The 13,238-nt window shown below is 38.8% G+C and overlaps 1 protein-coding gene and 1 long non-coding RNA gene across 2 annotated transcripts in view; one reads left to right on the forward strand and one right to left on the reverse strand.

The window, feature by feature from the left end:
- The window catches only part of LOC124309343 (mucin-4), a 108,523-nt gene extending 99,210 nt beyond the window's left edge, over positions 1-9,313 (reverse strand). The window contains exons 1-3 of the mRNA XM_046772927.1: positions 9,086-9,313; positions 8,564-8,874; positions 8,051-8,357 (exon numbers count right to left, since the gene is read on the reverse strand). The gene's annotated coding sequence lies outside the window, so the exon portion shown is untranslated. The remainder of the gene's footprint in view (positions 1-8,050; positions 8,358-8,563; positions 8,875-9,085) is intronic.
- Positions 9,314-9,370: 57 nt separating this feature from the next.
- LOC124309350 (uncharacterized) overlaps positions 9,371-13,238 on the forward strand; it is a 69,413-nt gene continuing 65,545 nt past the window's right edge. Inside the window, exon 1 of the long non-coding RNA XR_006909222.1 lies at positions 9,371-9,762. This is a non-coding gene — a long non-coding RNA (uncharacterized LOC124309350). The remainder of the gene's footprint in view (positions 9,763-13,238) is intronic.

Below are 13,238 nucleotides of genomic sequence, written 5' to 3' on the forward strand. Positions count from 1 at the left end.
CAAGAAACGACAAATCAAATAAAATCGAACGAAAATCTCTCTCGTTTATTTTTCTACCGACGAGAATAGCTCGGAGAAATTACACGAGTGCAGCAACAAACAATTATATTATGTATTCTTCTTCAACAGTATTTAAATCCGCTGTACCTACTTCGGCCAAGTTGCGCAATATTGTTAAATAACCAAATTCACCTCTCTTCGTTTCCTCACCGTGCAACAGCAACAGCAACAGCTACGAGCCGAGTTTTGTTGGCTACGTCGGTTTAGTCACGCCCTACTTTGCGAAACAACAATTATCCGTTCTTAATAAAGATAAGATTCGAGCTCCGTGGGCGTGGCTCTTTCAAACCGAGGAATTAAATTCCTTCGACTTGCCGTCGCGTTTCGACAAACCTCGCTTCGTTTTTTATATCTACCACAAACCGAATCCCATTATGCATTCCTCGAACAATGAATTACACGCGTGCGTACTCGACACATACGTGCATACGCGTGTATGGAGGTTTATTTTTTATCAACATTACGCTTCACGCGCTAATTAAGCCTCGCACGACTGAAACAAGGACTTTCCAAACGTCATATTTTAATCCCAACGTTTTTTTGCATATATATACCGCATCCCTTGCCAAATTCACAAACTCCGATTCGATTCGTACACTGAGAAAATTTGTTCATTTGTTACAGTAACTATAAGAATTCGGTAAAATTGTTGGAAATACGAAATCGTCAATATTAAAATAAAACTGTCGACTAAATCAAAGAATATTGATTCAATTTTTCAGTTAAACTGGGTCGAAAAAAAAAAATTAAACTTTTTAAACAAGTGGCAAATAATTAATTTCCGTTAAAAAATTCCATTGGAAAGGGGAAAAAAAGTGTGCATCAAAAATTTGACAGGGAACGGGCCGTGTTTGCGTGAAGACAAAAGTCTTTCGCGATTGCGCGAGTCGTATAATAACAATAATTATAACAACGACAACAACAACAACAACGATAATAATAATAATACGGTAGTAGAAGCGACTCTCTTCCGAGATCTTGTTAGCGATCGGCGATCCGTGGATCGAAGTTGAAAAAAAGGATGTTGAGAAAACAGCGCTTCTCGGGGGTCACGTGAGGTTAGCCGCGGTTATTGTTTAACAAAGAAGATTATTATATTATATCCAAGGTTCCGCTTCGCACGGCTTTTTCCCCCCCGATGGTTTGAAATTCATTTCTCACCCCCTCTCACGATGTTCAATATTCGATTATCGATCACTCGGCACGACGCGACGGTGCGAATATTAATATCGAGATCGTATTTTCGAAGCGACAATTTTTCCTCCCTGCGTTAATCGAGGCGCGATCGATGATCGATATTATAAACATCGATAAATTTAACCGAAGAGTCTAAGGGTGGTTTTTTTTTTTTTTTTTTATTTTTTGATACAGGTTTTTTTATTTAAAAAAAAAAAAAAAAATCTTTATTCGGTTATATTTTACTTACCTCTCAAACGTGTATTTATTAGAAATCAATCGAAAGTTTTTACGTATTATTCATTTATGCGTACGACGTACAAAGATCGATCGGCTGCACGGATCGATGACGATTTTTGCCATTCCGGCAAACGCGTAAAACACGAATGCCAGTGTGTGCGGTTATTGAAACGGAGATGAGACGACGGAGAAAGTTGTCGACATTTTCATTCCTCCGCATCTCGTCGTGTATTTTTACGCTATTCGATCGTCGCGTGCAGAAGCGAACGAAAAAAAAAAAAAAATACACATATTTTTGCCATTTTACGATCAATTCGAAGGAATCGTCGATTTAATTTAGAGCAAAACGTGAAGCGGATTCTTTTATTAGTGAAACGAAAAAGAGAAAAGAATAATCTCTGTACGGAAAATCAACGTTTATATCGTGATGTCCGTTTTTCTTTTTTTTTTCTTTTTTTTTTCGCACTGAAAGAAATTCTTATTTCCGGTTACCGCTCAGTCCTTAACTATTTTCATTTTTTACCACAATCGACAAAATATACTTCTCGGTAGAAAATGAAAATTACTTTTGTAGCCGTTACCGGAAACTCTAGTATCCGTTACCATTCTTTCTCATTACGATCACCGTTGCTAGATTTTCTTCCAACCGTTGCGAAAATTTAATGCTAGTGCAAGAATGAATTGACGTTGAAGCCTTGTTTAACTAAAAAAGTAGAGTAAACCGAACGAACCGATTTTGCGTTGCGATTACCAAAAAAGAATCGACGATAGCGCAAAATTTTTACGCGTACCTCGTTTTTCGTAATTCTAACAATAATTCGAACAGTTTTTTTAACGATACCTGTTTACTCAATTTTTCTAGTTACTGTAGCAAATGAAATTTTTCTCAGTATGTTTTTGTCGGACGTCAACTGCGGCAAAAAAAAAAAAAAACTAGCGTGGGTTTGAAACCTAAAAAATGACGGCACCGTGACGAAATCTGTGCCAATTACGAAATAACGGGTAAAAATAGTCCAAATTCAACGAAATTCATTACGCGTGTAAACTGCTTATTTAATTAAGGAACTAATTGTTGGAGTTTCAATATTATGAGAATAAAACATTTTTGCGTGTGTATTTAAAGTGCCTAATCTTAATACCAAATATGTATTTAAATAATCCGGAAAATTATTTTGGTACTCGTATATCGGTGTATTATATCTACTTATTTATGCAGATTATTGCAAAAGCTGCGGAACGACCGTGACTCCTACAGTTTCTGCATTGACCGAGAATTGAACGCGTGATTTTAACCGACTTTCTAGACGGCGCGAGGCGTCGCGACGCGGTTAGCGGAACTGGAAAAACCTCAGCGATTCCAGTCCCTCGTCTTCGGGGACCGGGGTCAAAGGTTATCTCGACATAGAGATTCAAATGAAAGCTGAACGAGAGGAGAAAGACTCGAGGAGCCGGAGAATAGAATCCTTTGAATCGGCTGACCTCCTCGGATCTCGTATTGGCTTATGTCGAGTCGCGAGACTCGAAAATGGGTTTTTTTTTAAACTGCTAATCGGTGAGAAAGAAACTTGGAAAATATGCGACAAAAATTTAACGAATGTTAAATCAAAAGCGTCGGTAAAATTGTGTCCTGAAATTGCTGATCAAAGTTTTAGGTTTTTGTTTTTTTACGAAAACAGATTTAACGGTATCCAAATATTTTCAAATGTTTGAATAAAAAATCTAATACGGTTTATGTGGAAATTTCTTTACGCTACAGGTAATGTAAGCAAATTTGAAATAATGTTTGGAGGTGTGAAAATTTCATTGCAGGTCTTGCCCGCGTGAAGATTGACAAAGCGTGGTTGAAGTTCTGAATGCGCCTAATTTCGAATTATTTGGTGACGAAACTTGAAGTAAATATAACAAACTTTGAAGAAACGACAAAGTTCCGATAGAGCAAAATTGCGAAAAATAAAGTTTCGACGAATCAAAATATACTCAAACAGTTCAGTTTACTCAACGAGTGGGTGTAAAAATTGAAAAAAAAAATACCGAAAATCGGAACGAATCAGGATTCCTAACGTAAAAATATCGAAAACCCAAAACAAACAAAGATCAAAGTGGTGAAATTTCACCAAACCAGAAATTCACAGGACTGGAAAATTTTTTTCTCTCATTTCCGCCCTTTCGGAACTTTTAGCGTCGATTTTCCGACCGCTCGAAACTTTATTGTTTCGTAAAACTTTCACTACTCTACTTAAAGTTTCGCAATCAAAAAATGTTCACTCATCAAATTCGTAATTTCAAACCCCGCCCCCGAAACATTTCCGAATATTCGATTTTCACGATTCTTCGACGTTTCCTCCACCAATTTCTAAAAGTCGGAAACGATAATAAAACTAATCTACCGTCGAATAAAAGTCAAGTTTCAAGAATTACGCTTCAACCACGCAACAATAGATACACACAGATACAGACGGCCGTTGGGAATCGTTGGCGAGAGGATGTCTTCCGGCAATTTAATATTCCGCGCATACATACACGCGTATTTATATACATGCACGCACACACAAAGACTTCGAGCCGGTTTTCTTTAGGTTCGTGATGCATACCTGTGCAGGGGAGACAATGAGAGCAGAGCATTCTGGGACGGCGCGGTGGAAGGCAGCAGGGCAATTAAACTTAGAGCGCAATCAGTCCCACGCCTCTGTATCAAGACTGGAGTTGCCTGCTTCCTCTGCCCCAACTTTTACCGCCGGAAATCACGCCTCTTCGAGGATAATGTCATTCGCGAATTACACGGTCCGGGCAACGAAAGCGAAGGAACGATAATCGAAGATCGAAAAAACCGGCAAACGAGTGTTCGAAAAACGTGACTCGATCGGTCGAACGGTGTTTGATTTATTTCAAAAACCTATCACTGGGATTTCAAAAGAATTTTTTCAAATCCTACAAATTTCGCGCAAAAATGCGGGGTCTGCAATAATTTCAAAATACCGAATCCGGTTTTGCATGATAGTTTTAAATTCTAAAACTTGTACAGTTGGTTCGATTCCTGAATAATTTTCTGTTTTTTCTTATTTTTTTTTTTGATCTTGAAAGACGATTATCGAACACGTGAAATCTTTGTCGATGATCTAACAGAAATTTTTTTATCGTGATTGAAAACCAGTTTCAGGTGAATATACGTTCCGTAAGAATCTAAATAAACCCTGATCCATTGCAGGAATAAATAATTTAATGGACTGGTAAATTTTAGCGTCAATACTGTCACAGCAACATTTTAACTGTCCAAGTAAAAATTTTCACTTCAACGGCAAAGGTTTCACAAGCATAGCCAAGTTGAGTTTCAATGTAGCAAACCTGTAATATTCAACTTGCAAAATTATAGCTGTTGCAGAAAATTTTCTCGCACTGACTGTACCAACACTCAGATTTGCAAATCCAGAGAATCATTTTTTTCGATAGATATAAACCAAAACCTGTATAATCTTTTGAATATGAATTTTCAGCTACCGATTTATTTCTATACATATGAATGATCGAGGATAATTTTTTTCAATGAAATTCTCTTCGGATCATTGTTTTAAAAATTTCATCACATTGTTCGTCTATTACAATTAATTTCCAATCATTTTGCGATACAACAAAACCGTGAAAAACCGGAATATTCAATAAAAATTAATTTTCACATGATTTCTACTTTAATCTTGAATAACTTTCGAAAGAGTTGTTTAATTATCAAAAAATTAACACAAACCTTTTTTTTAGAGCATAAAATAGCTTATAAAATGTATATCGGACATTAATCTACGTTGATTCGTTACTAGGCTAAAAAAATTCAGAAATAACTAAAATTCTTTTAATTAATTATTTGGAAAATTGAAAATAACGTTCGGCAGCCGCCGAATATTAATATTTCCTATTTCTGCGACTAATAAACATGTGACATTGGTGAAAAAAAGAAAAAAAAAAGAAATAGGGCCACCGAACGGGGAAAGTATGAAGTACCAGGCATAATCCTATAATTTAACAAAGATACAGTTACGCGTATGTATATATGCAGAGATGTACGTATGCCGACCGCGATCGAGATCCAAGATACCTATACTGTGTGTGTATATATATATTATATATATTACGCGGGCGGACGATTTCTGAGTTATATACAGTTGTTATTTCATACTTGGGAACCTTGGAGATATTCGCGTTGTGCAGCGTATGAAGCATATATAATGTAATCTAGATCGAATACGTCAGATCCCAATGTAACAATGAGACCATATACAGACCTGAATAAATTGCGCAATAAGAAAGCAGCCGACGCGATTACGGTGAAAATTTCTCCTCCGCCTGCGGAAGCCGCGAGATTGATGATTCAATATTTGTTCTGCGAATGTCAAGTATTACATTCCCTGTCGATACGATACCTCGAAGGGTTAATCGCTCGTAAAATCTGGTGTGAGTCTTTTTATACGTTTGAAATATCATGAAATTGTTGGAAATATTTTGGTCAAGTTATTTGAAATCCCTGAATTAACGTGAAATCTCTTGATATCGTTTGAAACCTTGTGAAATCCTTTGAAATCACTTGAAATCGTTTGAAATCTTAAAATCCTGGACTCGGATGTGTACCAAAATTGATGAGTTTATTTGATTGATCAACCCCTTGTAATACCTGGATTCAATTTTTTGTCATTTTTCGCGCTGAAATTTAATCGTTATTCAAAATGTGCGAGATTTCGTCAAGTTTTAATTGTTGCACAATTCGCATGGTGATTGAAAAAGAACATGGAAAAGGTTTACGTGTCGATCATTTCTTTTCCCGAAGTATATTTTAGCGGACAAAATATATTTACTTTTCTCTCAAGTTTCAGAGAAAGTGCTCCAGGTTTCTTCGGCTAATTAACGTCGTGTGATATTACTAAACGACGAGTTCATCTATTCACGAGAGATTTCATCAGCGTTAATTGGCGCCTTTTAAGCTTGCGGAAAATTCGCCCCGTTCAACCGACGGGAAAAGTGAAAACCCGGTGTGACGCCACCTAACGAGCCCGTTTCCGACGAAACCATGAAAAACTGAAAATATTAAAAAATTACGAAATCTTTTTGATGATTTGATCTTCATATCAGAGATTGAGATGATAATTTCGAGTCTTTCGCGTCCCACGAAAATTTCCAAAATTTATTACGTTAAGAGAGACTCGACGGTTGGAAAAGCCTTCTGTGTCCTTTTCGTCATTCGGGAAAATTATTTCCATCGGTAACTTATCCGGCAATATTCTGAAGATCATGGTACGATCTATAAAACGATCGGTAAAACGGGTTGATAAAAGGTTTTCAGAACTTATTCTCAAGGTATACACACGGTGAATGAAGGTCAGTCATCAACCTGAAAGTTACCGTGTGTAGCCTCACTAAAGCGGTAGATAATACAGAGCGCATTTAACGTAGAGAAAATCTCATTGCCACGGTTGAAAATGTACGAAACGTAAACATTAACAAATGATATTTCTGTCATTCAGAGAATTTGAAAATTGAAAAATTAGAAGCAAGGAGAACATTATTACTGAAAAAAAACAATCCGCAAAGTTGGTGGAAAGAAAAAAGAAAAAGAAAACAGTGTGTGTGAGTGCTTAAGACTATACACGACAAAAGCAAAAACTTATACATTTGTAATTCTAAGTGATAATTAAAAATTTGATTCAAATCTATTTAAATATCTAAAAATGGAAAAAACAAAAAAAAATATTCATCAATCTTCGTGCCATATTATGTTGTACTTCGTACAGAACATTTGATACATTTAAATTTTATTTTGGTTTGAAAAAATCAAGCCAAGGCTTTGATTCGTCTTTTTGAAATAAGCATTGAAATCTTCACTCGAAATTCGATTGAAAAGCGGAGATCCGGCTTCGGTGTAAGTGAGTAAATTTTCATGGTTGAATTCGATGATTTTATGTATGATTTAATTGGATGAGATATAAACAGCAAACATTACAATTACTTGCCCATTTTCTGCTTCACATTTCGCTACATAGGTTTCTCCGATAGATGATTTATTAAACTCGTATGATTGTGAATTACCGAATGCTAGATCCATCTCTGAACTAAAACTATTTGTCGTGTCTCTGTTGTTTTCAAATATAGCTACTCCTGCAGCTCTGAGGCCAGATCTTTTGAACTTACAATCGGTCTCATTCGCTACCCAGAAAAAAGTCTGCAAGATGCACCTAAAGATATGTTTTCTAAAGACTTTCCGCAGATAGTCAAACGGTTTTTAACAACAGAACAGAAACCAGATACAGAAAATTTGCGATATCGTGATGAATTCTTCAAAGCAATCGATCAGACATAATTATACATTAAACCATATTAACTAGAGTTTCGGTTCAGCGCCAATTATAAGGCTGCAGCAAACAACCGAGCAGGAAAAAATTATGCGAAATATTATATCCTATTGTGAAGAATAAGCAAATCGTACCGAGATCGTCTCCACGGTGACACTTGAAGAATTATTACGGTGACATTTAAATAAGAAATGCAAGGAATTTCTTTGGCGTCATTTGAAGAAATATTCGCTAGACACACTCACCCCTTTACGTGGCGTCGATCCCATTCTCCTCGGTTCGATGTCCAGAGATGAGTGAAGTTCGCCGCAGCTGCAAATCCGCCAACTTCGCGTCGTCGTCGATTTCCATCCTCCGTTGTCCCAAATCACAGAATGTACGCACAGACGAGCGTTCTCGCACCTTCGAGAATCTTCTACGATGTGCGAAACACGGCAGGCCAGTCTGAAGTCGCCTACCGAACGGAGCGGATGCCGGAAATAAACAATGAGCTTCTAGTTTCTCCTCGGGACGCAGCAGCCTCTCCGTACGATCCGGTCGTCAGCCGCGTTGCTACGCGACGTAAACAGATTCGGAAACAAATGACGACTTTGTCGCCGGGATGAAGTCGAGTAAATATGCACGTATATAATATTCCAGGCTGGCCTTTGCATTGATAAGACAAATACATGATAGAGCCTGTTAAATCGGTTCAAAGTGGTAAAACAATAAATGTTACACGTTATGTTATACATAGCTGAGTGTGTACGATACTTTACCATTGAATACAGATCCTGTCGCGTATCGGAGCGTTGCACGTCGTCCGCCTCGGTCGCCGGTGTTCGGTGCTGAGTGAAGTGCGTTCCTCAAATTGTTGTCGAGCCGCTTCAGGGTCCAGAAATCACGCCAGATAAGCACAAGTCAGAGGAGAGCGTACAGACAGCTTTGAGAATCTTCTACGATGTGCGAAACACGGCAGGCCAGTCTGAAGTCACCTACCGAACGGAGCGGATGCCGGAAATAAACAATAAGCTTCTAGTTTCTCCTCGGGACGCAGCCTCTCCGTACGATCCGATCGTCAGCCGTGTTGCTACGCGACGTAAACAGATTCGGAAACAAATGACGACTTTGTCGTCGGGATGAAGTCGAGTAAATATGTACGTATATAATATTGCAGGCTGGCCTTTGCATGACGTTGATAAGACAAATACATGATAGAGCGTATTAAATCGGTTCAAAATGGTGAAACAATAAATGTTACACGTTATGTTATACATAGCTGAGTGTGTACGATATTTTACCATTGAATACAGATCCTGTCGCGTATCGGAGCGTTGCACGTCGTCCGCCTCGGTCGCCGGTGTTCGGTGCTGAGTGAAGCGCGTCGCGAGTGACGGGCGATCCTCAAATCGTTGTTGAGCTGCTTCAGGGTCCAGAAATCACGACAGATAAGCACACGTCAGAGGAGAGCGTTCAGACAGCTTTGAGACTCTTCTACGATTCGCGAAACACGGCAGACCAGTCTGAAGTGGCCTACCGAACAGAGCAGATGCCGGAAATAAACAGCCTCGAGACGCAGCCTCTCCGTACGATCCGATCGTCAGCCGCGTTGCTACGCGACGTAAACAGATTCGAAAACAAACAATTGTTTCAAAATCTGTTTACGTTGCGTAGCAACGCTGCTGGCGATCGGATCAAACGGAGAGGCTGCGTCTCGAGGACAAACTAGAGGCTCATTGTTTACTTCCGGCATCTGTTCCGTTCGGTAGGCGACTTTAGACTGGTCTGCCGTGTTTCGCACATCGTAGAAGATTCTCGAAGGTGTGAGAACGCTCGTCTGTGCGTACATTCTGTGATTTGGGACAACGGAGGATGGAAATCGACGACGACCCGAAGTTGGCGGATTTGCAGCTGCGACGAACTTCACTCATCTCTGGACATCAAACCGAGGAGAACGGGATCGACGCCACGTAAAGGGGTGAGTGTGTCCAGCGAATATTTCTTTAAACGACAGCAAAGGAATTCCTTGAATTTCTTATTTAAATGCCACCATAATAATTCTCGTTTCGCTTGACTTGAGTGACTTCTGGGTATTATTGTGTTACGCGAATGTGTAGAATTGTGGTCTCCTCACATCTTCGAACGACGTATTGTTCACGCTGTTTAATCCTTTCAGTCGCAATGGGAACCTCAGCGTTCAAAACAAAAAATTTTCGTGTCCTCACCTTATCTCAGTTTATTTACAACTTTAAATGATCCTTGTTACTTCGCATAACCCCAATTCCTAAGTAACAAGTTTTGGCCAGAATAATCAAACTTTGATACTTTTTTCCATGTTACATCTGCCATCTTTAGATTAAGAAACTATCGAGGTCTGACTTCAGATTCGTGATTATTGACTCCAAAAACCGTGTAATAAAAAAATTCAGGCCAAAATATTGAGTGGAAAAATGCGTGACTGAAAGGGTTAACACGTATAGTACTAAGAAAAACGGACGTAATAATGTAGTTGATTCCGAAACGGTCTGCACGAATTCCCGATTCATGTCGTTTTATAAATCAGTTGAGTGTTGGCTGCGTCATTTTCACCCTTGATTGTCAGTTTAACTTTCGCTTTTCATCGTGTTTAGATTGCAGGTTGAAAATTGGTTTAGCGTTCGAAAATAGTGACTTTGCCACGCGTGTATTTTCGACTCTGACGACAATTGTTAATTGAACAATAATTCAACAACCGAGTCCGTTCAGTCCCAAGTTGCGACAATATAGTAATATGTGATTCAAAATCTACATAGGAGAATTTTATGATGATTTCAATCACGCTCCTAGCCTCTGCGTCATCAATTTGAACTATTTTTGGCGTATCTCGTACCGTCCTAGAGATATTCGTGATTTGAGGTTGAAATTAGCTGAATTGATAGAGTTTGTTAATTATAATATTAAAATTAAATTTCCCCCACCGCCTGACCCCAAATTATTGCTATTTTTGCCGAATCTATCACCTTCTCGAGGTATTCGCGATTCAATATAGGAGTTTTCCAATTCGGAATTCCAATTTTTCAAAAAATCCCCTCCCCCCCCCCCCCCCTCCGGGTGTAATCCATATCTTACTCGAGCAGCGTCCGACTTTCACCCCTATCCGTTCTTCCTTTACTTCTTCATCTTATTCTCTACGACAAAAGGGATGGCGATTAGTTATTCGGTCCATTTTCTCACACGGCTTTTTCCTTACAAGCTAGTGAAGTTTGACGTGTTTAATGCAGAGAACATTTTCAACTGACTACAAACGCGGACTCGGAACTATTATTATATTTCAATATTTCGCAGTCGATTTTGAGCATCTAATGCTTCTTCATGATTCATTCGTGATGCAACAGTATCAACTGTTTATTCTTGCGCTTTCTTTACATGTTACTATTATAGTGACACTTCCAGGGTTTCTTCTGCTCCTCAAGTATCCTCAAAACCCAGAATTATCCTGGAAAACAAAAATTGGTTCTCGAATCCATTCAAAGTCCTGGAATATTTTGATATATTTTGGAAAAGTTGACATAACACATTTTTGATAGAAAACTGCGACATTTCATTGGTAATATACGGCCTTAAATGCGTGAAAATTTATCGGACGACGATCCACGCATTCGTTACCAATTTCCAATTGACTCCGTATATAATTTCAATACCTAATCAACACATTCTAACTTTGATAATTCATGAAAAAACGAAATTAACGTTTGCAACTCTCGATTGCCGTCGATAACCTGCGCTTCGCCATGACAAACAGGCTCTGTAATATCTACCGTAGGTAAGTAAGGAATTCTACAGACCAGTAACCGATAACCACTCAACATCCAGTACTATCTGCTTTCTCTTCGTTGAATTGTTAGTCGGTTACAAAAAACTTCGTCGAGATAGCAGCATTAACTGGTCGACACTGTGCTTGCGGAAAGTTGGCGAAATAAATGCGCCGCAAGTCAGAAAGGCGCGAATCTTTGAAATTCAAGCGATGCGAAACCACGAATTTACAAAAACTAAAATTCATTTCACGCTTTTGCCCAAATCCGAGTAGAAGCAAAAAAAGAAAATTTATCGCACGAGTTCCGAACCTCGGTTCTCGCCTTTAGGAATTTCATTCGGCGTTATTTTATCATCCAGTCAGAATAGTTTGGAATTTATCATTGCGCGTGAAGTGCTCCGCGGTTTGAGGTCGGCTAGTTCAGAAGCAGCTACTCTTCTCAGATAATATGCGGTCGGTTTTATCAGGCTCGCTGCGCTGGAATCGCGGCCGCTGAGGTTAAATCTCTGCAGAAATTGCACCGTTTAAACAGTGGCTGAAATATTCATTCACTATACGGCTAAAGGACACAGAAGAGATTCGAATAATCGTCAAGCAAATCTAGCCATTGGCGTGAAATTCATTCATCGTTGATCTCAATTCATTCGCAATACAATCACATACATTGTAAAGTGATCGTGAATTTCCAACGAAAATTTTTCACCTCTGGAATCGATAGTTAATGAAGAAAAAACAGCGTCTGAATTTTATATCAGATTTTTAGCTCAATGGGAAAGGGTTTCGAGTAACAAAATGAAAAACTATTGATCAATTCTATATCTTTTCTTTTCATTATTCAAATTAAATGAGTTAAACCGTAGCTTCGAACTTTGTTACTCAAAAATTGAGTAAATATTATCCGACATCTTTGTCAATCGAGCTAAAAATCTGAAATAATTCAGACACTAGTTTTTGGTCAATATCTATCGATTCCAGGCGTGAAAGGTATACCTTGGAAATTAATGAACAATCAGGTATGAAAATTGGTTTTGTTTTTTCTACCAGCGGATTTCACAGAGTTCGACAGATAAAACAGCCGGTAATTTGTTGTTTGAATAATTAGTAGACGGTTAATTAAGCCTCGAACTTTCGATTCGCCACCCCTAAATTCTAACGAAAATATATATATATATATATATATATATATATATACAACACATTCTGGCGCTACGCCAGACTTTGAATACGCAGGGCGACTTATTACGTATGCCTGCATATATTCGGGCATTAAATTATTACAGTATAGAGAGGCGCTGCCCGACAATGGGAATGCCGGAGTGCCGCCGGAAGCGATTAAAGCGAATGACAGAACCGCCTGTCGACACCCTGCATGCACCCTCTTTATTCGCGTTGCCGCGCCCCTAATGGGACTCGTTTTCCCATTTTTAAGCGGGCAGAAAGGTCGCCGCACTTTTCCATCGCCGCTAATACGGTTCAAAATCGTCTTCCGCCCTTCTTTCGATCGCTTTTCGTCGCACCAAAATTCGAAAAAACTGATAACCGCCTGCAGCAAGGTCTTCTTTCTTTCCTTGCTACCGGAAGGTGAATAAGAGCGATTTTTGAATCGTTATTACGAAATATTTCATCGAAGCGAAACTACGAGTTTCTCTTTTTTCTTTCGT

The sequence above is a fragment of the Neodiprion virginianus genome, chromosome 7 (assembly GCF_021901495.1).
Source record: "Neodiprion virginianus isolate iyNeoVirg1 chromosome 7, iyNeoVirg1.1, whole genome shotgun sequence".
Classification (NCBI taxonomy): Eukaryota; Metazoa; Arthropoda; class Insecta; order Hymenoptera; family Diprionidae; genus Neodiprion; species Neodiprion virginianus.